This window comes from Lynx canadensis, chromosome A2, assembly GCF_007474595.2.
Source record: "Lynx canadensis isolate LIC74 chromosome A2, mLynCan4.pri.v2, whole genome shotgun sequence".
Classification (NCBI taxonomy): Eukaryota; Metazoa; Chordata; class Mammalia; order Carnivora; family Felidae; genus Lynx; species Lynx canadensis.
The window spans coordinates 23,668,238-23,693,847 of NC_044304.2; the positions used below are offsets into that span (position 1 = coordinate 23,668,238).

The following is a 25,610-nucleotide window of genomic DNA, read 5'->3' on the forward strand; positions in this document are numbered from 1 at the left end:
TCCTCGGGTATCAAGTGACCCCTTAAATGGCTAGGCTTTACTGCCACTGACCTGGGGCTTCATTCAGTCAAATGCTCTTCCAGCAAAGCAGCTCGACAGTTGTAACCTCAGGGAGCTGATAGGCCCGTAATCATCCAACCAAAGGTCCTAAATTTTGAAGACAATTCCCCAGTATACCCCCCTTACTCCTATAACCGCTAGATCTCATTTAAAAAATGAGATCTTTGTCATAGGGTATTGCTTAAGATAATAAGTAAGATTTCCACTTGAATTCTCTTGTTAGAGCTCACTGGGGACTTCACCCTGGAAGATAACAAAACACCAAACCGTATCAGTATGTTTAATTGTTATTCCCAGTCATCCGGGCCAAGGGTAGGGCTACTGAGGGGTCTCTGTGGGTTTGCGGTTTTTCTGACCCCAGTCTTTCCTTTGTGGCCATGTGAACCACCTTCTTGATTATTAAGAACACAGAATGACCTAGAAAAATCCGCAGGTTTCATGGAAATGAAAGATCCACAAACAAACACAGCTGGTTTCAGCTTTGATGCTGATAAACAAAGCAAGGCAGAGCAGAACCGCAGAACGAAAATCAAAAAACCAGACTGAAAACAAGAAAAGAAAATCCTTCTTCTCAGCCTGTAGACGTGGGAGGGAGGCTCAAGGAAGCTTTGGAAAGGGCAGCGTTTGAGAGCAGGGCTTCCCAAAGGGGAGTGTGGGAGCCCCCAGGCTGTGCCCTGGTTCACACAGAGATGCTGGCAGCAGGCCTGACATCCAGGGCACTGGTGCACCCAAGACGACCCTGGGCCAGAGAAAGAACAGTGATTATGGGGGTGGGGGGAAGAGTGGGTAGGGCAAGAACCAAGACAAAACCAAGTGGCAGAGAGGGCTGACACTTCCCAAAAGAGAGCAGATTCGGTGGATGGGACCCTATTCTAAAACAGGAGAATAACATGTTTATAAGAGGAGAAGAGCAGACACCCGCAAACTTTCCTCAGATGCAGGAGGATGATGTTGGCATTTAAATGCCCCAAAGAAGCTCTGGAGAGCCAGGGAAAGCAATATGTGCAGTGGCTTTTGGACTGGGGGTCTTCCCCTGCATTTTCAACGTTAATTCCAAACCATCGTAGACCAGCATGAAGGTGAATTCCAGCCATGATGCCTGGAGAAACACTATTCATAGGTCCAATGGTACTCTGGGAAAAGATTTATAACTAAAGTGTAAGCTTATGTTACTGCATTTGACCAAGACAGCCAAAAAATGCAACTATTATGAAAAGCATCTTACCTGGTGGACATTTCCTCACTCTGCATTCACAAACAGAGTTGGTGACTGAGTCGGTCACCTATTTAGCCATTATTACTTTTTTAAAAAGTGCATTTAAAACTAATATTAGTTCTAACTGTTCTCAAAAAAAGATTGTATATTTTTAATCAAAATTGAAAATTATATTTAAAACATTTATATGCCCACCATCTAGTAGAATAAATAAATCTTAACATTTTGCCATATTTCATTCAAATCATTTCCTTTAATTTAAGCCCCCATCCTTGATTTCCTAGTGTGACTGAAGTAAACACTGAACTGAAGTTGGAGAGTGTTATTTTGGTGCGTGTTTGTTAAATGTTTAATACTGTTGTGCTCTACATATTCATTCACTAATAAATGTAGAATAAATCTCAAGTCTGAAAATTTTAAATGTTATCATACCACATTTATCACTATTAAACACGCTTCTTTCAGTCAACATTATGTTTTTGCAATTTATCCATGTCAATGTAATTGGTTCAAGTGCATTGTAATGCTATGATGTATGCTATTGCATAATATACCAGAACGCCTATTGATGAATATTTGGATTGTATCCAGCTTTTTGCCATTACAAAGCTTCAAGGATGCTAACTGCACATGTTCTCTCGTACACAGATTCAAGCAGTTCCCTGGGGTGTATATCTAGAGGTCGAATTGCTATGTCATGGTGAATATCTAACTTAAACTTGACTAGATATTGCCGAGTTGCACTCCAAAGTGGTTGTAAAATCCACACCAGCAGTCAGGGCAACGCACGTTCCCTGTGGTGTAGAGTGTTACTTATCTTGTCTGCTGAGCTGCTGATAATACTGTTCAGTGGTTTCTATTGCCAGGCGTTGGGCTAAGCTATTCACAGATATTATTCCATTAATTGTCCCATGTAATACTAGCACTGACCTTATAAAACAGGTTTTATCAATCCCATTTCACAGACAGGAATCCGGACCTGGAGAGGGAAACCACTGAGGGTCAACCTGACAGCAAGTGATAGGTTGGTAATAGCAACCAGCTGTGCCTGGCTCCAGAGTTCTTAAAAAGTCAATATCATTGCCTTCAAAACTACAAAAACATCTTTTTTCACTGACCAGACACATGATTTGAAGTCACAGAGAAGGTACCCAAGTGACTAAAAAACTGGTACACATCCCTACGCTGAACCCAGAGCTCCTGACTCCTTACTCACAACCTGAGGCTGGTGCAAATGTCAAGGCTGTTTCCTTGGCCGTTTTCCCCAAGGAATCAGCCGAAGGTTCCAAGCTGGGTGGCGTCAAGGGCAGACATCCTTGCTTCCGGGCCCAGCTGTAATGGTATTCACAGACCCTAGCCCCTCCTTCCAGGAACAGTCCTCCAGCCAGGGCCTCCTCCCCATCAATCAGGGTGCTGTGGAGTGCATCAGTCATGCAAGCCATTTGGAGCATTTTTCCAAGAGAGGGAACAACCTCATAAAGTCTCAGCAATTGAATCAGAACAAATGGATCCTAAAGATGGCTTTCGACTCAGGCCCCAGTAAGCCGACGGAATGTTAAAAAGACACATGAACCTCAGAAGTGAAAGCAGAGAGCACGAGCGAAATCCCCTTGGCCTGATGAATCAATTCCAGAAAAACCCTTTCACCTGGTCCCCATCCATCAGCACCAGACTCAGAAGATGGGAAATGGTGGCTCTCACTCTTAGCACCTCTGTGTTACAGTTACCCATACTGTACTTTGAGTGTGGTCAAAGAAAACCGATCCTGGGACAGAGATCAGGGAACCCTGGCTTGGGAAAAGCGTACAGCAAAAAAGTGGGATTCTCCCTTCCCACATGAGATCCAGGGATGCTGATTTTCTGATCAGATTCCTATGGAGCAGGAGCTGTTCTCTGATGCTTTGGTTTTAGTTCACAGAAAGACACTGCTGGATAATGAGGGTCCCTTGGGTAGTTTCAAGTTCCTCCTGGATGCAGGAGTACTGCCTACTGGCCACACAGCCCTCCTAGAATGTTTTAGGAAGACCATGGTGGACAGGCTAACTGAACCCAGAGGTTGTACCATAACCTGGGGTACTCTGGAGGACCCTTTGGGGGTAACTGGATCCCAACACAGAGGAAGAGCAGTGCAAAAGTTAAGCGAGGGCTTTGGGGTCAGCTGGACATGAGTTTGAATTCACGTACTAGCTATGTGACTTGAGCAAGCAACTTAACCTCTCTGAGACTCAGTTTCCACAGCTTTAAAGGTGGGGGACAGTATCACCAATCTCATCAGGCTATTGGAATGATTAAAAAAAATAATGTGAGGTGACTGGGTGGTTCAGTGGGTTAAGTGTCTGACTTCAGCTCAGGTCATAATCTCATGGTTTGTGAGTTCGAGCCCCATGTCAGGCTCTGTGCTGACAGCTCAGAGCCTGGAGCCTGCTTTGGATTCTCTGTCTCCCTCTCTCTCTGCCCCTCCTCAGCTCTCTCTCTCTCTCTCCCAAAATTTAATAATAAAACATTAAAGAAAAATAATGAGTTCAGAGCACATAGCACAATGCCTGGCACATGGTTAAGCCTCTGCTTGCAATTATGGTGATTGTATTTTATACCTAAGATTCTATTTTACAAATTACTTAAAAAAGCACCCTTCTTCAAGATACTTGACTGCCTTCTGATAAAAATACTTCTGCAAATCTACAATGACTATGCAATGAATGGTGCCCCCAGAGTTGTGTAATGGGCAACTTGCGCGACACCATAAGCATTGGCATTGCAAATGATAACTCCTCAATAAACAGTAACTAATACTTTATCAGTAAGAATAAAAATACCATTACCAAAGAACTCCATGAGGAATCTTTCAGATAGCACTGAAGCAGGTTATACATGAGTTCCCAGGCCCCCAGGAAGTGTGCAGAGCTCATGGGTGGAGGATTTGGGAGGGGTAGTGTGTGGAGGGCATTGGAAGGTTGTCAGGCAACAGTCTCAGCAGGAGACAGGCAAGCAGAATTCTCAGGTCAAGCCCAAGAAGCAAGCCTCATCAGTCAGGGGCAAGTTGAAGGTCTGACAGCCAGAAGGTCATCCAGAGCACAGACTACCTCCCGGAACTGCACTGGGAGCATATGGGGGCAATAATACATGTGAGAGAAAATGCCCGTGAACCGCACAGAACACCGAAGGAGTTATACTAGCTGCCACTCACCCATCTCCTCTCCTCTCTGGGAGAACGAAGCCCTTGTTCTCCCAACAGCCTTGGGAAGTCTTACATTTTCAGAGGACCTTATAAGAATCACTTTATTGGCTTGTTCGATTGTTTACTAATTGCAATTTTAAGACAATATTTTTTAAAGATGACAATTTCACTCAAAAAACGGGCCAAGGATACAAATGGGCAATTCTCAAGACAAAAATGACCAATGAACAAATGGAAATAAACTAAATCTAAGAAAAAAAATTTAAAACTGAGACGATTTTCCACTCATCAGACTCGGGAAAAGAGGCTGATCATATCCAAAGCTGGTAAGATTATGAGGAAATGGATGCTTTCCTCATGGGTTTATAGGGTCCTGTCAAACATTGTGGAAGCCAATCTGGAAGGCTTTATTAAAATTTAAAGAGGGTATACCCTCTGACTCAGAAGTCACACTTCGAGAAGTTGATTCTGCAGAAATAAAAGCACAGGAAGAGACAGCAGTTTATGCAGTATGTTTGCTGCAGTCTTCTTGGTAGCACCAACCCACCCCCCACTCAAAACAAAACATAACTAGAAACAACCTATTGCCCATCAGAATACAGTTTTTCTTTTTCCTTTCTTGTTTTTAAAGTTTATTTATTTTGAGAGAGAAAGCAGAAGGGGCAGAGAGAGAGAGAGAGAGAGAGAGAGAGAGAGAGAGAATCCCAGGTAGGCTCCGCACTGTTAGCGCAGAGCCCAACACAACCCAGAAACCATGAGATCATGACCCGAGCCAAAACTGAGAGTCAGATGCTTAACCGTCTGAGCCACTCAGGTGCCCCTAACTATGGCTTTTCTATGTTGTGAACAATAGAACAATTAGTGAACAATGCAAATGGTGCATTAAACACAGAAGATAGATTTATTTATACTGACCTGCGAGGATGCGCTTGATATAGTATTAAACAAACTGCAATGACCCCAAAATGCAAATTGCAGGCCACAATTCTACAACATTTACATACATATGCATGTATCCATGTAAATAGGAATATGTGTTATAAGCTCAGGGGAAAAAAATAGGAAGGACATACACCAAACTGTCAACATCTGGGGGGTGTGATGAAACTGCCAAAAGAAAGTGGATGCAGAACACTGACTTCCTACTTTGCATCGTTAAGCGGTAGCATTGTGGTTGATTTTCACGTGCACATAATTAATTCTGGAGTAGTTGGGAAACATGAACAAGAATGTTTTTTTCATTATCTCACGTATGACCTCAGTTCCATCTTTGTGGGACCCAGCACTGTGAGTGGGAGGGGGAGTCTCTGGTACAGAAAGCTTAGTAGAGAGTTCGCAGACACCAAGGCTGGAATGGCACCCCAAAGCTGGTTCAAATTAATCAGAATCGAGTTTGCACCCTTTGTTTTCCAGGTGCGGACATGAAGACCCAGAGCGCAAGCAGGGCCTGGAAGACGTTGTTACTCACACAGGCCAGGAGCTATTTACAAAGAGAATGAGCACTCAAAACATAAGCATGTGTGTGGTTCTGTTTGAAAAAGCAACCGACCAAGGCCCAAACCAAACATCCACGACAGGAAATAAGCACAAGTCTTGGGGCCTAGGGGTCTCTCCAGCCAAGTTCACTGCCCACCACTGACTTCTTTCTCTTTCCCAGACCCTCTTATCAAGCATCTAATCTCCATTACCTTCATCCTTACCACACCCTGTGAGGCAAGTCTGATTTATCCCACTTTATGAACCAGGAAACTGAGGCTCAGAAAACTCAGTTGCATGAGGTCACACAATGTGCAAGTGGCTGAGGCAGATTTTAAACCCAATCATGTCTGTCTAATGCTCTGACACATAGCTCTTAAAGAAAAACTTCCCTGTCTCAAAAGGCTTTTTGTAAGAAACATTTGTGGAAAAGAGCAGTGCCCCCAAAGATGCCAGCCAAAAGATGTGATGGACATCTTTTCAATCATGCCAGGCTGTATGCCAAAGGATAGCTGGTGAGAGTTTCCTGGGCTGTTCCAATGTGCGGGCAGGGCAGGAAGTTGGGATTCTATGTGACCTAGAGAAATGGGAAGGGCTACCAGACCAGATGCAGCCTTCCTGGAGCAAAGAGAACAAAAGCCGCTCTTGCTGACTCAGTAGCTCAGGCCACTGCGGGCATGTCCCCAAGCCCAGGCACAAGCTTTGCTCATTCCATTTTTCTCATCTGTTGAAAAGTACATGATCAGTAAGCTTTTGTTTTGAAAATAAACACCCTCTTGGATTCCACACTCTCTAGGCCAATCCCTTCAGCCTTTATTGATGATTCCATCTCCTCCATCTGCCCTCTCCTTCTGAAGAGATATTTTTCTTTTAGTCTTTTGGGATTTGGCTGACAATTGATTTCTTCATGGTGGTGGAGTCCTGGGGAAAGGTAGAGAAAGATCTTATTTGTGTGTGTGTGGTGGGGGGAGGGTAGAAAGAGTGGGTTGAGAAGGAGGCTCTGCTTCTTTATTTAGAACCATTTTCACCTCTCTTTGCCTTTGTGGAACCTTAGCTTCTTTTCTATAATGACAAAGTGTGTGTGTGTGTGTGTGTGTGTATACATATATATATGTGTATATATATATGTATGTGTGTATATATATGTATACACACACACACACACACACACACACACACACACACACATATATATATTTAACAGCAAGAATGAAAAATGACCTTGGACCAGATTACTGAAGAGATAGGAGCTAATTTTCTATAAGCCAAACCAATAGATGTCAACATGAAAGTAGTTAAATCTGAGCAATTCTTGAAAGCCTCCACCCAGCTCTGCTGAAAGTATTTTGTTTCACCTGCCTACCAGTAGTAGCTGACATTCTATTATTAGAGAGTCATTCTTGGGGTATTTTGCTTGTTAAAATGCACATCAAAATAACAGCCCCTCATATTTGAACAGGGTGATGGGATGTTTGAAGATCTTTCATATCTTCATCCATTAACCTAGTCAAATAAATTCTACAAGCCCCTACTGTAGGCCAGGTGCTAGATAACATGCTGCTGTTGCAATGGCAGGCAAGAATGACATGACATTCTGTGCTATAGAAGGGCATAATAGCAGGTAAATCAACTAGACCTGGAACTACATGCCATGCCTTTGACTCCTGATTCTGCATTCCTTCCATTTGACTACCTGTCACACTAATTCCTGGGTGGAATGAGGCATTACACCTTTGCAATCTTCCTTACCTTGGTGCAAATCAGTCCCTTGGTTCATTTCTATGTGATAATCACCTGGGGGCAGGGCTGGGCATGGGAAGAGGCAAAGGGAGGACCCCACTGTGAGGAGTGGGAGCATCAAGGGCCACCCTTGGGATTCCAGGATGCTTACAGTCCACAGAAGATCCCAGGGACAGAAACCAGGGTGAGAACAGGATGGTAAGATCCAGAATCACACAACTCCTCCCCTCCATGGGGCTCCTTGGCAAGTTTTTATAATTATCACCAGTTGACTTCTTATTCTACTTCAGACAGTGTTACTTTTTAAACTCTCTCCCCAGAAATTCATGCCTGTAAACATCTCTCACTCTCTTCGAGACCTTACCTTCTTTAAGAGAAAGTCAAGGTCATTCAACAGATATGTCACAGGTTATACTTTTTCTCACCTAGTGATATCCCCTGTCTGCTCACGGGGGATGTGGCAGATGGTTTTATGGACCAGTGAACTCCTGCTCCTACCTCTCCCATTTCCTGCAGGACAAAATACCTGAATCCTCCTGCTTTTACATCTTCATGCTCAGCTTCCTCTGGCTCTCTCCTCTTGGGTCTACAAATAGGCCTGATTCTCTCCTACCGAAAAAAAAAGTCTTTCCACTGTGCAACCTCCTCTGTGTTTCTTCCATTTCTATGGTCTCCACCTCCTTATCTCTAAGATATTCCTTTACTTTTCTTCTTTCACCATCCCAGTGATTTTGTGTCCAATGCCAACTTCCATTGTCAAAAGAAATGGTTTTGCCCAGCCTTCCTCATCCTCACCATTTCTCTGATATTAAAACATATGTTCCTTTCCCCTCAACCTGGAACTGTCCCTACTCTCTGCTCCTGTGACACTACACTCATATTCTGTCCCAATCTCACTATAGGCCCTTCATACTCCTGCACCACCTTCTCTGAGTTCCACACTCAGGTATCCAAATGACCACAGAAAGAGAAGTTGGCAAAGAGATGACAGAGAAATGTTCAAGGAGACTGAAAAAGAACTCCAAAATATCCAATGTCACAGAAGCCAAGGAACGAGCTTAGGAAGGAGATGGATACCAACAGGATCAAATCACTCAGAGTAACATTTCTTGTTTTTTTCTAAGACAAATCCAGGTCTGAAAACAGAACTGCATGAACGAACTAGGCTTTTGTGGTCTGCTGTCTATAACAGAATTTTATTAAGAAAGGACCTCCTGGTGACAGAAAGTGCCCACGTAGAAGCTGGGGGAATATGGGTCAAGTAGTAATAGATACTTCTGCCTTTTCACAGATTCTTTCATTATGTGATATCTTCTTTCAGCCTTTCTCAGGGGACTCAGAACATCCAGTTATCACCACCACCACCACCACCACCATCATCATCATTAACATCCTTACCACTACCACAATCTTTATGACTATTCTCCCCACAACAATTAGTATCATCATTATCAAATGTCACTTAACGGTCCCTTACTATATACACCAAGTTCTGCGCTGAGGACTTCACATATATTCTCTTATATAAGGATCATATGAATTGTGAAAAGTCAGTTATTGATATTTCAGTTTTATAGATGAGAAATCCAAAGCTCAGAAAGGTTCAGTAATTCATCCATGATTACACAGTTAGCATGTCCTAGGAGGAGAATTTAAATGCTAATCTGCCTGACTCATGCCAGGCTCCCTCTCTTGAAATGTGAGAGAAGATAAACCTGCCAATGTCATATTCAACAAGCTAATGCAGAAGAGGGAGTTCTTTTAAAAAATAAGCAAGAAACTTTGCCATAAGTTGCAAACATGTTGATTCCAGGAAAGTTAACATTCTCAAGCCCTGGTCATATTAAGACAAGACTGTCTTTCAGCACGCACATTTTCCAGCTTGTTAAATGGAGATGACTCTACATTTGTTCCTAGAGTTTGGCATCTTCTGCAAAAAAAAAAATGTTGAAAATCTAATGCAATGATCAGAAGATAAAAGCTCTCTCCTTTCTTATTTGCTTAGAAGGACCCGGCAGTTTAAAATGTTTTCTCTACTAATATACACAAAAGAGTTTATTAATCTAAAATCAAGATATCTGTTTAAATGTAGAGCAAAGGATTGAGGTCAAAAAGACATAGATATAATTTGCTTATCTTTAACAGGATACATTGAAACTAAATAGTGGTTTAATAGCATCTTTCCAACATTGTGTCTCCTAATGGACTTTGCAGGATTATTTTACATTGAAATTTTTCCTGTCCAATCCCAAAGTTCTTCAAAGACTCTATTCCCATCCCTTACCCTTTTCTGAAATGGCAGGAGAAGGAGAGGGGGAGGTGAAAAAGCCCTCTTGCAAATCCTTTTCCAAAAATCTTTGGCTGAACAAAGACTTTCCCATTTAAGAGCAGGTGACAGTAAGATCTCTCCCATAGGCAGCACATTAAGACTCTCTGCAGAAGTAAACAAATCCGTTATGATGAAAGCCGGACATTCCTCAGGACTGGGATCTAATGAAAATGTCAGTGTTTTATGCAGTTTAAAAACTGACAATTCAACAGTTTTACAGGAGCTATTTAACGTTTATCATCACTTACAAGAGCTCAAATGCAGAAAAGGAGAAGGGCAACAGAAGAAACCAAGTGACTCCTTGCTTAGAAGCTGCTATGTTACCCATAACCCATGAGGGTTTTACAGTTTGTCAAGTACCAGAACCCTCAGGCAATACGGCACAGGTCTTGGCAAAGGCAAGCTGGAAATCCACACTCGAAGATATAATCATCACAGTGACCATGCTCTGCACTTTCATTTACACCCTTCCCCATTAAAGACCTGGCCACTGGGGAGTCAGGATACCAGAGAAAGCTGTTAAACCAATACAATGTAACGCATTAAGAATCTCTGAATGTTTGCCAAATTCTTCTTTAGATACTATCCAAACCACTAAGAGAAGAGAAATAGAATATGTAACTTCGAAACCAGTAGAGGATAAAGTAAAAAGAAATAAAGAAAGCACAGTCAATTCAAATTGGGCAGTAAAGGAGAAAAAAAGGAAGCAAAGAGGAAAAAAAAACCCACCTGTGATAACAGAACAAGAAACAAAATAAGAAGACAAATCTTTAGTCGCAATAAATATAAATAGCTTAAATTCACCCATTGAAAGACAGAGATGCTAGATTTAAAAATAAAAACCAGCTTTATGTTGCTTATAAAATGGACCAGTGACACACAAAAGCTGAAAATAAAAGGATAGGAAAGGCATACACTCACGCAAATTAACCAAAATAATGCTGCTATAGCAATATTATCAGACAAAATAAAATTTAAAGATAAAAGCATTAATAGTGATAAATGGAGATACTAATGGTAACAAGAACAACCCATCAGGAAGCTATAATATTAGATAAAGAAATTGAATACAGTTAAGAGCATAGCCTAGAAATAGAGAAAACAAAAACTGACAGAATTACTAACAGAAATGACCAAATCCATAATCATTGTATTTGAATGCTTCTCTCCCAGAAACTGAACAGTTAAACAGCTAAAACATTAATAGGAATATACAAGATTTCAGTTTCATAATTTATAAGCTTCATCTAAGCCATTGAAAAGTCTCCAAAAATCTTAAGAAGTGATATCACATGCTTGACATCTGAACTTCTCCATTGAAAAAATATTGACATCTTAGAACATTACACATCAAGGCTATTTCACCCAATTCTTTGCCTAGAAAAATTTTCTCATTTTCCAAGGCTTTTCTTACTGTCACCTCCTCAGAGAAGCCCTCTCTGATTACCTTAGGTGGAGTAGCACCTTCCACCCCCTGTCACTCTATTATATTGCTCTGTTGTATTTTCTTTGTGTAATTAACTGGTGTTGGAGATAACTCTGTTGTTTGTTTACTGGTTTACTATCTCTTCTCACCCCACCCTAGCCCCCAACTAAAATGGAATACATTTGCAATCTCTTGCTTCTGGAATGGAGCCTGATACATAGTAGGCACTCAGTAAACACAGACTGCCCTGGTGGCCTGCAACACTCACAGCCTCTCCTAGAGTACAGATCTCTCCTCTAGAACAGATCGCATTACATTAGGATTATTTGTATGTTTGTCTCAGTAAGAGACAGCGAGCTTGTCATCATATCTGTGTACATAATAGGCACCAAATAAATGGTCGCTGAATAACCTATCACCTCCCTTGTGTGCCAGAAGAAGTCTGAACCCTTGAGAAGCCAAGTGACCTGCTTAGGGCCACATGTTGTTAATGGAAGTGCCTGATTCTTGACTGTGAGCATCCCTCTGATCCCCTTCAAGTCACTTCTGTATCACACCCTATCGTGTGTGGAGGCTGCAAATGAGGACAGAGGAGATAACCTGGAAATACCTTTTTCAACAAACTTGGTGTTTCTGTTATTATTATACAGATACTATCCTTTGCCAATTCTATTAAAATGGACTCAAATCACTTCTTATAATAACTGCATGTCTCTACAAGGACTGAATTTTCCAGTTTAACAAGGGATAGCTTATTGACTCAAAATCAGCAGTGTTGGCTGTATTATTAGCCCAACAGTTTGTGTGACCTTGGACAAGTCACTTAGTGGGCCTAAGCCTCAGTTTCCATATCTATGAAATGGTCATAATATCAGTACTTAAAATCAGAGGTTATTATGAAGACTAATTAAATTACTCCAACAGAGCACTGAATATATAGTATGTGTCCCAGCATACTTAATAAATGTTGCTAAGCTTTCAGACCCTTGCATAGTCAACTTGATTACTTTGCATTAATTGTTCAAGAGTTTTGCTCAAGAAACTGGCTTTTGATAATCTGCCTTCAGGAGCTCTTTCAGAAATGCGACATTGTTACAGAATGAGTCTTAAGGTTCCTTTGAATCTGACTAAATTCATTCCTTGTTGTCGTTGCTAGTTGTTAGAGCAGAGCTAGAAAACTCCTGGCTGATGCCACATGTATTGGTTGAACGGCCTTTTTACTGAAGATTTCAGGAAGATGAGGCTGCTGGAGGGGTAGCCAAGGTGACAGCATTGATTAACAAAGGGGCATATTGTCTGGCACATTCTCCTCTGACCTAACGCTCCTCCTGGCTCAGAAGGAACTATTCTAGAATGGAAAATTTCCACCATAAACATCTGTTTGCCAGATCTTCTCCAACATTGTAGCCACTGGGAAAAGCCATCAGACATTAAGGATTTTTCTTCAGATTGGGAGCTACTTGACAAAGGGCACAACCGAACTTCAAATTTATCATGGAAGACAGGGGCTGCATAATTTAGATGAGCACTCCTTTTAAAGATAAAAAATGTTGCACAGCCTTCCTCTTCAGTGATTTTATTTCTCTTATTTTTTGATTCAGAAAAACACCTGGCAACAAAAAGCTACTAGGAATTCAGTAAATTTGTAAGTGAATTATTATTTTAGAAGTCACAATAGTATCTATATATGTCAGAAACTGTCACATATATATTTATGAGGCATTCTATTCTGGTCCAGGGTTGACTCGTGTGTGTGTGCGTGTGTGTGTGTGTGTGTGTGTGTGTGTGTGTGTGTGTGTATGGTTGAGGACTCCCAAGGGGCTTTAGTCCATAGGTACACTGTATTTCACTGATATAAAATGTAGACTTTGTTCCCTTTAAACCAGGGTTTTTAAACATCAGCACTATTGATATTTTGGGCAGGACAAGTCTTTGTTGTCGAGGCTATTCGGTGCATAGTGGGCCTCTACCCATTAGATGCCAATAGCACTCTCCTCACATACAACCTGAGTTTGTGATCACTAAAAATGTCTCTGGACATTGCCAAATGTCTGCTGGGGTTAGGGATGGGGGCAAAAGTGCCCCCGACTGAAAACCACTGGTTTCAACTTTCCCTACGTTCTAGCTTTCTCTACTGAAATTTGCTCATTGAGGCAAGCTATTCTGTAGAGGAAGAGAACTGAATATGGGGTAGGTAATTTTTGTGGGAATACTCACACTTAATAGTTATGACATTTGGTTAGGTTGATTACCTACCTAATTATTTATTTTGCACCTCCAAGTCAATCTTGCAAGTGGAATGTTGGAGACAAAAAGGACACTGAGCTGGTAGGAAACATGAGTTCGACTCTCACCTCCACCAGGAAACGGCCATATAACCTTTGGTAAATACATCCTTCTCTGGGCCTCAGTTTCCCTATGAGTCGAGAAGCTCATATGGGGCCCTGAGGCAGAGGGCCATAGCTAAGATGGAAAATGGAAAGAGAATTCTACCACCTACCACCCCATAAAAATGCAATAAGGGACTCACAGCTGTCATTAGAAGCAACTAAGACATGAATCACCATTGCAGAAAATACTGTCAGTGAAACAAAGCCTCAACTTGCAAGGTTACCCCAGAATGGGGAGATGCAACAAGATGAGGGACATGGGCATTAAATAGTGAAGAACCTGAGGCTAACAGATGCTCCAGAAGAGAAGGCTAAAACTAAGAAAAGAAGCAATACATTTATGCAGATGGAAAAGGTACACAGCAAGATAAAAGAGCTTAGTAAACACCAGGAATATAAAGAAAGCAAATACCAGATATAGGTTAGCAAAATTACTGGCTTGTCTACATAAAGAAAAAACAACCCACAAGCATCTAGTAAGAAAATAGCAGGCTGCCTTTAAGAAGCACACATCGGGCCTGCCTCAGGAACCACCAGACATAGAGAGACCTCCCACAGTTATGCACAAGACAAGGCAGGCATCTGTGTCTACCATGTTCCCCACCCAAGTCCCAGTTTTTGTTGATATACCTGGGATTTCAAACTAAAACATTTTTGTTTTTGACGTTATAGCCCTTTTTTTTTTTTTTTAATTTTTTTTTTCAACGTTTATTTATTTTTGGGACAGAGAGAGACAGAGCATGAACGGGGGAGGGGCAGAGAGAGAGGGAGACACAGAATCGGAAACAGGCTCCAGGCTCTGAGCCATCAGCCCAGAGCCTGACGCGGGGCTCGAACTCCCGGACCGCGAGATCGTGACCTGGCTGAAGTCAGACGCTTAACCGACTGAGCCACCCAGGCGCCCCACGTTATAGCCCTTTTGAGAGCCACTTTGGACATGTGTGCTCTGGCTTTGAATCCATGTTTATGACAGTGGTTTGTGATCCTTAAGTTTTTATTTATTTATTTATTTTTGAGAAAGAGAGAGAGAGAGAGAGAGAGAGAGAGAGAACGAGGGAGCGTGTGCACAAGTGGGGGAAGGGCAGAGAGAGGGGGAGACAGAAGATCTGAAGCGGGCTCTGTGCACACAGCAGAGAGCCTGAGGTGGGGCTCAAACTTACGAACCGTGAGTTTCGTAATCATGACCTGAGCCAAAGGCAGACGCTTAACCGACTGAGCCACCCAGGTGTCCCTGTAATGCTCCGAATTAATTCAGGAAGGAGATAGGGGCTTATAAAGGTGCTGATGAGAGTAAGCACCTGCCGAGAGAGCAGGTGGTCTGTGCATGGGTCATGAGCAGGCCTTCCAAAGCTGCCTGGGTAGACCTGATCCCAGAGCCCCACTTAGCCTGGAGCAAATGAGTCAGAATCCATGAGGTGGGGCCTGGGTGAGTGCCCACTGTGTTCTTATGAGAAGCTCAGGTTGGGTGGTGATCCATTGACATTGACAAGGTGGTGCCATGTGGCCTCTGGACAGCTTACTGGAGGGGCAGATCTGGGCGTCATCCATGCTGCTGCTCACAACTATGAGCCCACCACAAGGCCCTCCACTGCATGTCCTCATCGGGGCTGCACACTGTGCTGACAGGGACCAGGAAGGTAATGTGAATGACGGATATGAGCCCACTGGAAGCAAGACATCAGTGACCAGTAAACTTGGCAGGCTGGGATGAGAGGGGACTGCTGTAGCAATCTGTGGGAATATGGCCCTGTGTTGCTGGATCATCTGATTCCCCCCCACCAGATCCAGAAATCTGGATTATATGTTGTATTTGCAGGTTTGGCGGGGGCGGGGGGGGGGGGGACCCTGTGTGGGTCATCCCAACAGCCACCTGAGCAGAATTGGCTTATAGGCTCTGTTTGGGACCCTAGCCCCTAATTTTTCAGGTCTGCAGAAATGGTCCCTTTGTTTCAATCAAAGGAAACCTCTGTCTCCTCAGAAAACAGGCGAGGCTTTTTTCAGCAAGCAGAAACTCAGATGCTCCAAAGAGCTGTCTTTATTAATTTGTTAATTTTTTTAAAAGCCACTCAGACCACCCTGAAGTTTAACTGCCCTCTGTCATTTTGTGCTCCCAGGCTTTGTGCAGACAGTCAGTGAGCTGTGCTTAGGCACTCTACAAGTCAGAGCTCATGCCATGAGTTCCCTCCTATGGGAGAGTTCTGCCTCTCTGAAGAGGAGCAGATGTGCTCAGAGCCTGGTAGTCTGCACTGTCACTCCTAAATGACAGGCGAGGGATGAACAGCTACAGAACTCAGTGGGACCAGAACACAAAGAGATTCAGGAGGCAGAGTTAGTTTTGTCTTTCCTCTGTAATCATCAGTATGGACTGCGGACTGACTGACCATGTGCTGGGCATTGTGTTTTGGCTGCACAGTGAAACAGTAAGACCTCAGTAACTGCTTTTGGGTGGGTGAATGAATAAATGAATGAAACAGATATCACTTTGATTTCACACTCCTCAAATCAAGCTTCAGTATTACAAGGACATTTCGATTTACAGAACATCTTCTCTCATGTGTCCGCTATTTCTGAGTGCCAGATCTGGGCAAAGTCAGCATGTTAGGCACACGCACATACACACACACATCCCCAAAGAAAACAAAGAACCTGCCCTCAACCTTTGTCCCTGCTTGGACAAATGAGATACGTGTAGTGATGGCTCCAGGTCAAGAAGGCAGCGGGTGAAGACAGCTCCTCATTCCTCAGAGCTGCTGGCCACACCTAAGAAGATTCTCTGAACATGACTGAAATGTCTCCCTAAAAGTCACACAAGAATCTTCCAGGTTATGATGAATGTTCCCTACAGGCAGCTTTGCTCTCAAGGGGGAGACCAACAAAGACTGCCCCGTAAAGAAGGGATCTCAGAGAAACACTGGAAGCACTGGAGGCCAGGTACTGGTGTCACGCTTAGGCACAGGGATGGGAGCCCTGTCAGTGCACACTTGGAAATCTGTCTCTGTCGGGGAAGAGCTCCTCGCCCGGGGCTCACTCTGCAGCCAGGCTTTGGGTGTTTTTGCCCATGTGCCTGCTGTGGTGGCCTCTGGGGCAGAATCCCAGCTAGTATGGGAGGTGGTATGGTGCCAGCTCCCCAGGGACGCTCGCTCTTAACCCCCCACCATGCCACCAAGCTAGACACCTGCATGAATACCCACCTGATTATCCTTTGGCTCTCAGCTTCAAGCTCATGTCCAAAGAGCAGGCCTCCCCAGCTAACCCAAGAGGAAATCTTCTGCTTTGTTCTCTGCTCTCCTGGCTCTCTTAGCCTTCAGAGCACCTTTCACAGTATGAAAATGCACCTTTATTTGACTAGTTATTCGCTAGTATCTCCTGGCCCCCAGGCTGTGGACTCCCAGAGGGCAGGGATAGGCTGTGTCTGTCTTGTTCACAGGTGCATTCTCAGTCACCCCTGGTAGCCTAGTTTTGTCTTCCAGTAGGATGGGCTTCCTGGTGAGTTGGGGCACTTACGTGGTAGGGAGACTTTCCTCCACTCCCCAGGGAGAACTCCACAAGGCCAGGGAAGGCTGTCAGGCTGCCAGGAGCACTTCCCACCTCCCACTCTTCTTGATGGCTCCTTCAAACCTACCTTTCCCTTCTCTACTGAAGAGCTCAAACGAGAGACCTCATAAAAAGCAACTAATTCCCCAAACCAGAGATGCTATGCCTATAATATAGTCTGTTACTGCAAAAGAGCTGTGGGTAGTCAAGACAAAAACAACACCCAAAAACCATCGGTTCCTCACTCTAGGAGTCCCAAATCTTTAACAACTCCTTTGCCTCAAAATCAAGTAAGTTTTTTTAAACAAGTCATATTTAAAATATGTGTTTCCTCTTCTCATTATAAAGAGAATCCTAAGAGACCACTTTTTTTTTACATTCAATAAAAATCCAAACAGCTGCTTTGTTCCCAAATCACATGGTACATTTAATACAACACCCCAAAGACCACAATTGGCATTCACAGATAACTTTTTACAAAGACGAAACCTAATGAACATGGTCACCATCCTTCCTAAAACTAAAGTGAAGCCAGTAAGAACTATGCATGGGCTCCAGGCATGTTCTGGTGCCATACAGATATTTTCACACTCAGCACCTCATACCCCCAGCCACATTTTTTCAGTTCTCAGTAGCTGACAGAGCACTGTGCCTATGGGACCACGTCTTAGAGACAGAAATCAGTACAAATAGATGACCTTAAGACTAAACGGTATTTAATGTTTCCTTAACAATTCAGCAACTCCTTTCAGACTTTGCTATGCTACAAGATAAGGCTGCTACTGTAGGTTATCACATGAATGTATTGTCACATAGATACATATAAATATCAATATATGAATATATTAGCCAACAGGAACACTGGTTTATAAATATTGAATTGTATATAAAAATACTTCAGTGACCAAGCCTATTACTTAACCTTTGCAATTTTCTCTCTTCCTTTCCCTTCCTCTATTGCTGCGGACATCACTCAGCAGGTGTGTTTCAGGATCAGAAAGAAGGCCAGTGTGCTGTGGCAGAACCCCAGGGACATGAGGGAATGGCACCCAGATGAGGCTGGGTAGGTAGGCAGGGGATGTGCATGCCAGGCCTTGTAGGCCCTAGCCAAGCATTTATATTTATTCCAAGCACAAAGGGAACTGCGTGGGGGCATTTAGGAAGTGAGTGTATGATGTAATTTACATTTATTATAAAGATCATTCTGCCAAACTGTCTAATGAATTTATGCCTTGTGCCCCAAATTGATTACAAGTTCCTGGCTGACAGGGCTATAGGTATTCTCCTATAAATGCCCTCACCTCACACACTCACAGAAGTTTTAAACCAATACTTCTCAAACTTCTGTGTGCAGCAGAATCACCAGGAAGCCCATTCAAACCCAGCTTTCTGGACCCCACCTGCAGAGTTTCTGATTCAGCAGTTCTGGGTGGGGCCTGAGAATCTGCATTTCTAACAAGTTCCCAGGTGATAGATGCCAGAAAGCAGGTTGCTGGTCCAGGCAGGGTGCTTAGACAGACGGTGCTTAAACCTATTTGTTGAATAAATCAGTCAACGAATGGCCATGAAAACATTTTTCAAACAAAACAACAGAAATAATCAGTGGTTTGAGCCTGACCTCAAATGGCAACCATTTATTCTAATTTGTCTTTTTCTGTTCTTAAGTTATTCCCTGCACCATGTTATGCAATGATAACCAGAGAACTAAGCCCTGTGTGCAGAAGTATTTTGAAAGGACATAAATCATTGTGATTAGACAAGATGAGACACTTCAGAGACCACGTCACCAAGCTTAATTGCAAATCAAATGTCATTCCAAAAAAAATTTTTTTTTTTTTTTACAAAAGTATGTGATTTATTTGTGTAGGCAGTAATTATCTGCCTCAATCCAGAAAAGGATGTGAGGTAGTGAGGCATCTGAGGCAAAACTGAAAATTAAGCTGAACTTTTCCTTGGAATTCAGGCATAAAGCTCACCATGGCCCATCCCCATCTGATTCAAAGAACACAACATTGCTGAACACACCTACTATAAGAAGAGGTTCTTCCTACTCTCTTTTTTTTTTTTTAATTTTTATACGTTTATTTATTTTTTGATAGAGAGAGACAGAGCACAAGTGGGGGAGGGGCAGAGAGAGGGAGACACAGAATCCAAAGCAGATTCCAGGCTCTGAGCTGTCAGCACAGAGCCCGATGCGGGTCAACCTCACAAACCATGAGATCATGACCTGAGCCGAAGTCAGATGCTTAACTGACTAAGCCACCCACGTGCCCCTTCTCACTCTCTTTCTTGAAGGAACCCCCAAAGATTCCAATTGAGGTGCTTATTATGATAAAGCAGAAATGCAACTGAAGAACAAAAACGAGATAGAGACTCAGAACCAAAGGATAGAGAGTATGCTTTAGATCGAGGGAAGTCGGCACAGACCACTGTGCAAGAAGCACCCCTGCGGCTCTGAGGGTTTACTCTTTCCTGCCACAGGTGAGCCATGGCTTTCCACATGCAAATGTACATCCACCCAGAAATTGTTATCATGGCCCAACCCACAACAGGCAGTCCAACCTTGGGGGCTTAGGGGTTTAGTAGGAAGCCCTTTTGCCCGAGGCCTATAAAGTCAGAGGTTCACGTTCTGCTTAGGGAAAAAGCTGGTTAGACACACCCCCGGGGCTGTGTAAGGCCATACTTAAACACTGGGGGTGGTCTCAAGGCCAGCTCATTTCTTTGGTAGTTATTCAGGATCTCATGGTCTAAGGTGGAGTTGGGGGAGGATTCAAAACATCAAAAGCCAGAGCATCAAAACAAGAAAGGCTGCTGAAAATCACAGGCTTTGAAAAGCAACTGATAAATATAATAGTCATGAAAATAAGGAACCAATGAATGAACCCTACTCTCTGTCCACATAGCAAGACACAAATAACATGAGACCGATAACAAGAATTTACATCATGTGGATGATGAACCTTGCTCTTTGTTCTATGCTGGGGTAATCATGGAATGGTCTGGCTGTGAATTAAATACAAAAACAGCAACCTCTACACTCTAGCAAAAAATAAAGTATGCGTGAGCCCCCAAATCCAAGGTCACTGCACAGGTTTCTCTTTGAAACCCAGCTCCCCATGGTATTTGCAGTTACCCACCTCCAAAAGGGTAAAAGTAAACATTGGACCTGCTCTGGTGTTATACTGCCACCGGATCCTCCCCGCTGTCTCCCTCCTCCTCTTCTTCTTTACAGACAGGTAAAGTTGGATCTCTTGAAGGAACTGGGGGCTCCCACTCTAGGCAAAGGTTGGACAGGTGATCAATGTACAGCATGAGATTTGACTGTGCCTCCGTGCCTCCGACAGAGCTGGATCATCTGGGGCAATGAAAATTATAAGCAACAAGAAAGCGGTATTAACAGCAAGGGTAGGGAAGCCCAGGCAGCACATACCACAATTCCCTAGGACACTCAGCAACCATTCCTTTCTCATTCGGTCATTCTGAACACACTCGTGGAGCATTGTGCCAGGCTCTGGGGATGTAGCAGTGACAAATATAAACAAGCCCTGCCCTCATGGAGCTTTTGGGTTGTCAGGACAATGAGACAAGCAATTAAAGGACAGTGGATAAAGGAACCTAGAGGGTGTCATGGAGCATAAAGCAAAGGCAGCCAACCCAGACTTGGGGTGAGTGGTCATGGAAGGCTTCCTGGAAGACGTGACATTTAACACTGAGCCTAGAGGAGGCATGGAGTTAGCCAGATAAGACTAGGGTGTGGCAGCATGTGCAAGATTCTGAGATGAGAGAGCATGGCTGATCTGAGGGGCTGCTCTCATCACAAGGCGCTCCCCCAAACCCCACAATCCAGTCATGCTTTGGCCTCTTCTGGTGGGATCTCAGGAAAGAACTTAGAAAACAGTTTGTTCTATAAGAAGATAGAAAAAACGAACCAATAATACAGAGTTGAACTGCTCTAGAATAGATCCAGTTGCAGCAATCTGTTTTCTGCACACCAGCATCACAGGTAAGTGAGATACCATACTTACTCAGGATTGTCAAAACTCAACACTGGGCAGAAATCTGGCATCATCAAAGTGAGAGCCCCAAGGCTTCTTCCCTCAGGCTCTCTCACTTTGCCCTTTCCTTTCCTTCAAGTTCCTGGGAAATCACAAAGGGAACATTTTGCTCCTCTTACCCTTGATGTTTTGATGTCAAAAAGGCTGCCACAGAAATGATACCTCCTACTTGCCTAATGCAACTAAGGAAAACCAGATAGCTCCTGAAGCCAATCTTGCCACCAGGCTCCACGCAGGGAAACAAAACAAACAAACAAACAAACAAACAAACAAACAAACACCCTGTGAAAATCCTAGTAGCTTGAGTGTTGCCCAGGGTTCTAGCTGCATTTGCATTATGAAAGAGACCATTGTAGGGGATGGTTTAAGAAATGGCAATAAGCACATGGCCATTTTACCAAAACGTACCAAGCCCAGTCCAAAGTAGCTTTCCTTTACATTTTCATATTAGCATACAATTCAAGTCCTGCAAACAACATCCCTGATTGAACACGAAAAGAACAAAACCCTCACTTCTAAAAAGGAGAGCAAGCAGCTATTTTAGAGACAAAGAAAGGATGTCTTTTTAATCTATGACAACACAAATTTGTTTAGATTTTCCCTCCACTAAGTAAGTAAGCAATTAGGTTTTTTCCAATAAAAATATCCCTGTGCATGTGCAAACACCAGAGGCAATCATATAATTACCCTGCCCAATCACATTCAATTGCTGACAGTTGAGTTCCCACTGCTCATTAACTTCAGATCGCAATGAGGTCTTTACGGAAGCCCTTTTCCCGTCTCTTTACAAAGGTTCCTATGATGCCGTGAGCAGCCCTAGCACTACCTCATGCGGGATAATCATCCCAAAATGGCCAGGGCCAAGGCCAGCCTACTCTGACTTCCCTCTGAAAAAATAAAAAGAGAAATTTGAAGAAACACTAGCTTGAACACCCTTGCTTCATTTGGGGATCTTACTTCTAAATATAATAGTAACCTTTCACCCCCACACTTTAAGTGCCATAATTATATAATTAAAACCAATTATGTCATTTAACAGAGAGACTTTTTCAAGATCCACAGCAAGCCAATTACCTCAATCATTGACCTCAGAAGATTTCCCACACTGACCTGCAACAATGAGGATTGGGATAAATTTAGACACTGGCTTCCGAAGGCTGGCATAGACTTGCTGGGTGGGTTGTAGCTGGTCTTCTTCTAGACTCTAGAAGGTGAACTGAATCCATTTGACTCAAACACCACCACCACTACTTGTTTGCACAACCTTTCCAATATCACAAGGTTGATTTTTCACCACCACCTTGATATTAGTATTATTTCCATGTTGTGGATGAGATAAAGGAAGCAAGGAGAGTTATGGAATTATCTCAAGTGATGCAGCTAGTTAATGGCAAAGACAGGTCATTAAAGGCAAGGACCTGAGGCTTCCACCTCTGAATCCAAAGCTTCTTCATAGCAAATAGTGTGTGTGTGTGTGTGTGTGTGTGTGTGCGTGTGTGTGTGTGTGCGTGTGTGTGTGTGTGTGTGTTTATTCTCCTGGACGGATATCCATTCCTCCTATTTTGATTATCTTACCCAATTTCCCTTTGACAAAACACATCTACCCACATCTGGCTCACATGCATCACACTAGACTCACCCCCAGCTCAGGAGTGTGCTATGACCTTGGCCTCAGACAACTGGCTCCTAGAATTTCCTTAGCCACTTCATTGCTCACGGATGAGCATGTGACCCAATAAAAGCCAATGAGACATACTGAGGCTTTGCTGAGGATCTTGGGAAAGAGATTCTTCCTATCTGGGCTTGCATATGGGAGGAGGAAGCATCCGGCAGTTGAGCAGCCGTCTAGCTACTACCGAAGGAATGAGGGATAATGGAGCTAAGAGATGTAGAGAGAGAAACTGGGTCCAAGGAAATATCTCTGGAATCCCTTCAGGTTGAGAATAGTGGCATTTAGAACATGGGGTCGTTCAATGGCACATTAGAGAAAATATGGAGAGCGCCACCACCTACAGCTTGGGTAGGCTTGATTACAAGGATGGAATTAATTGACCGTGGCCCTGAGCAGCAGTTCTGCCTCCTGCTCACAACACAGTTAAATGCCTCCTAGTTTTGAGTTATTTAAAGAACATACCATTTTATGGGCAGGAGGAAGCACTTTAATCTGCAAAATGATTTTTATCACAATCTAAACATCCTTGTAACTTTTTGGTCCTCTGCTTTGGTCTGAGTTGTCTCTCCTTGGAGCTGAGACAGCTGTTGGAACCGAGAAGACCTGCCTTGACCTTGCACTCTGCCCTGCTCAGTGGTACCCTTGTACTCTCCAATTTCTGGATCTGTGTGGGATGTAAGAACTTAGGACACTTGCACTCATGATAATGGAGAATTTTCTTTCTTTTTTTTCCTTCTCTTTTCCCAGGCCTTGAGGAAAAAGAAAAAAAGAGTGAGAATTCCTTTAATGCAGGATTTTCTACTTTGGCACTGTTGAAATTTGGGGGCAGATAACTCTTTGTTGTTAGGAATGCATTATATGTTATAGGATGTGTAGAATTGTCCTCTGGCCTCTACCCACTAGATGCCAGTAGCACCTCCCTCCCCAAGTTGGGACAACCAGAAATGTCTCTTGACATTGTCAGACATCTAGGGGTATGGGCCAAGATTACCTCCAGCTGAGAACCACTGCTTTAATATATCATTTGAGGTATTTATTGGATTTTCCTCACAGCGTCTTTGAAAACATAATTCCTTGTAGCATTATGATGTCTTCTACTTAAAGTGTAAGGACTCTTTAGAGTCCTAGAACACTCCTAGAACTTTCCAAGAGCCATGTAAACAATCTGCTAGGCAGCACTGACTAAACAAAAAGACCAAAGACAGCAATACCCACTGCTATCAGGGCCATGAAGCCACAGGAGACTCACTGACCCATTAAGGACCAGGGTGGGGTAAACTGTATCAGACAGAAATTATTTTACCTGAAGACAACAAAGAGGAAAAAAACGTGGAGGAGAAAATTAGAAATGAAGAACAAGCATCTATACGATGAGTTCCAACATGAGAATTTGGCTTCTCATTTCCTCAGGAAGGAAAATGAAATCTTAAGATTGTTACTGGGTTTCCTGGATTCAGGTTCAACCAAAAAGGTTGAGGAGGCTGGGCTGAAACAGAAATTATCCCTCCAACAAAGACCTAACACTCACTCTTCAGAGAAAAAGCCCAAGATGGTGAAGTCTTACTTATTTGGACAAATGTGGGCAAAGCCATTTAAAATAAGAAAAATTGATGGATTCATAGAATTATTTATTTGCTTGTTTATTTATCTATATTTATAATTATTAATTTTAAGTTTACTTATTTATTTTGAGAGAGAGAGAGAGCACAATCAGGGGAGGGGCAGAGAGGGGGACAGAGAGAATCCCAAGCAGGCTCTGCAAACTGTGAGATTATGACCTGAGCCAAAACCAAGAGTCACCCAGGCCTCCCCATAGAATATTTTTTAAAGGAAATGCACTTATTTATGTTCCTTGAAATGCCAGCAGTAACTAAGAATAGACTGGCAGAGGTCCTTCCTTCAGGATTAATTTGAATGAGAAGATAGAACTCATTTAATTAGCATATCCATTGTTAAGCCTCAAAGAAGGGCTTTGAATTGGTTTGTGAGCTAAAGGATTGTGTCTTCACACAGGCCGCTCTAGCTGAGGCCAGCCCAGGATTCCATCATAATGGGGTTCCAATGAGGTTTTGCTTCAAGGCATAGACTTATGTGCCTTATGTGTACCTTAAAGTACTGACTTCTGTCAGAACCAGGTTGGTTTATGTGTGATGGCTGGCCTTTGTTGGGGCTTTGTTGGGTGAAAATGTTTGTATTCTAGCAATTTCTCCCACTGGAAGTTTTAATGTCTTGGGAGATAGAGAAGTGTATCAAGGGAGTTCAAGTTATTAGAGCTGCGACACCCCTGCTTCCTCAGTTCCCAGGCAGCCTCCCCATCCAGCTATCACCATGTTCCAGCTGCCCCATTCTTCTGGCCCCCCTCATTCTCCAACTGCCCTCACTTCTTTCCTGTACTCAGTGAAATCTGATGGCAAAGGTATGACGACTTCGCAAATGGAGAAAGAGCAAAAATAAAGGAGTCTCCAGGAGCCTTGGCCCTCTTCCCATCGTGCTTTTAGGCTTATTGTTTTTTTGTTTTGATAAAAGAAGTAGAA

The 25,610-nt window shown here is 43.1% G+C and overlaps 1 protein-coding gene across 1 annotated transcript in view; it reads right to left on the minus strand.

The window, feature by feature from the left end:
* The window catches only part of ERC2 (ELKS/RAB6-interacting/CAST family member 2), a 937,319-nt gene that overhangs the window by 79,162 nt on the left and 832,547 nt on the right, over window positions 1–25,610 (minus strand). Inside the window, exon 18 of the mRNA XM_032592316.1 lies at window positions 20,516–20,704. The gene's annotated coding sequence lies outside the window, so the exon portion shown is untranslated. The remainder of the gene's footprint in view (window positions 1–20,515; window positions 20,705–25,610) is intronic.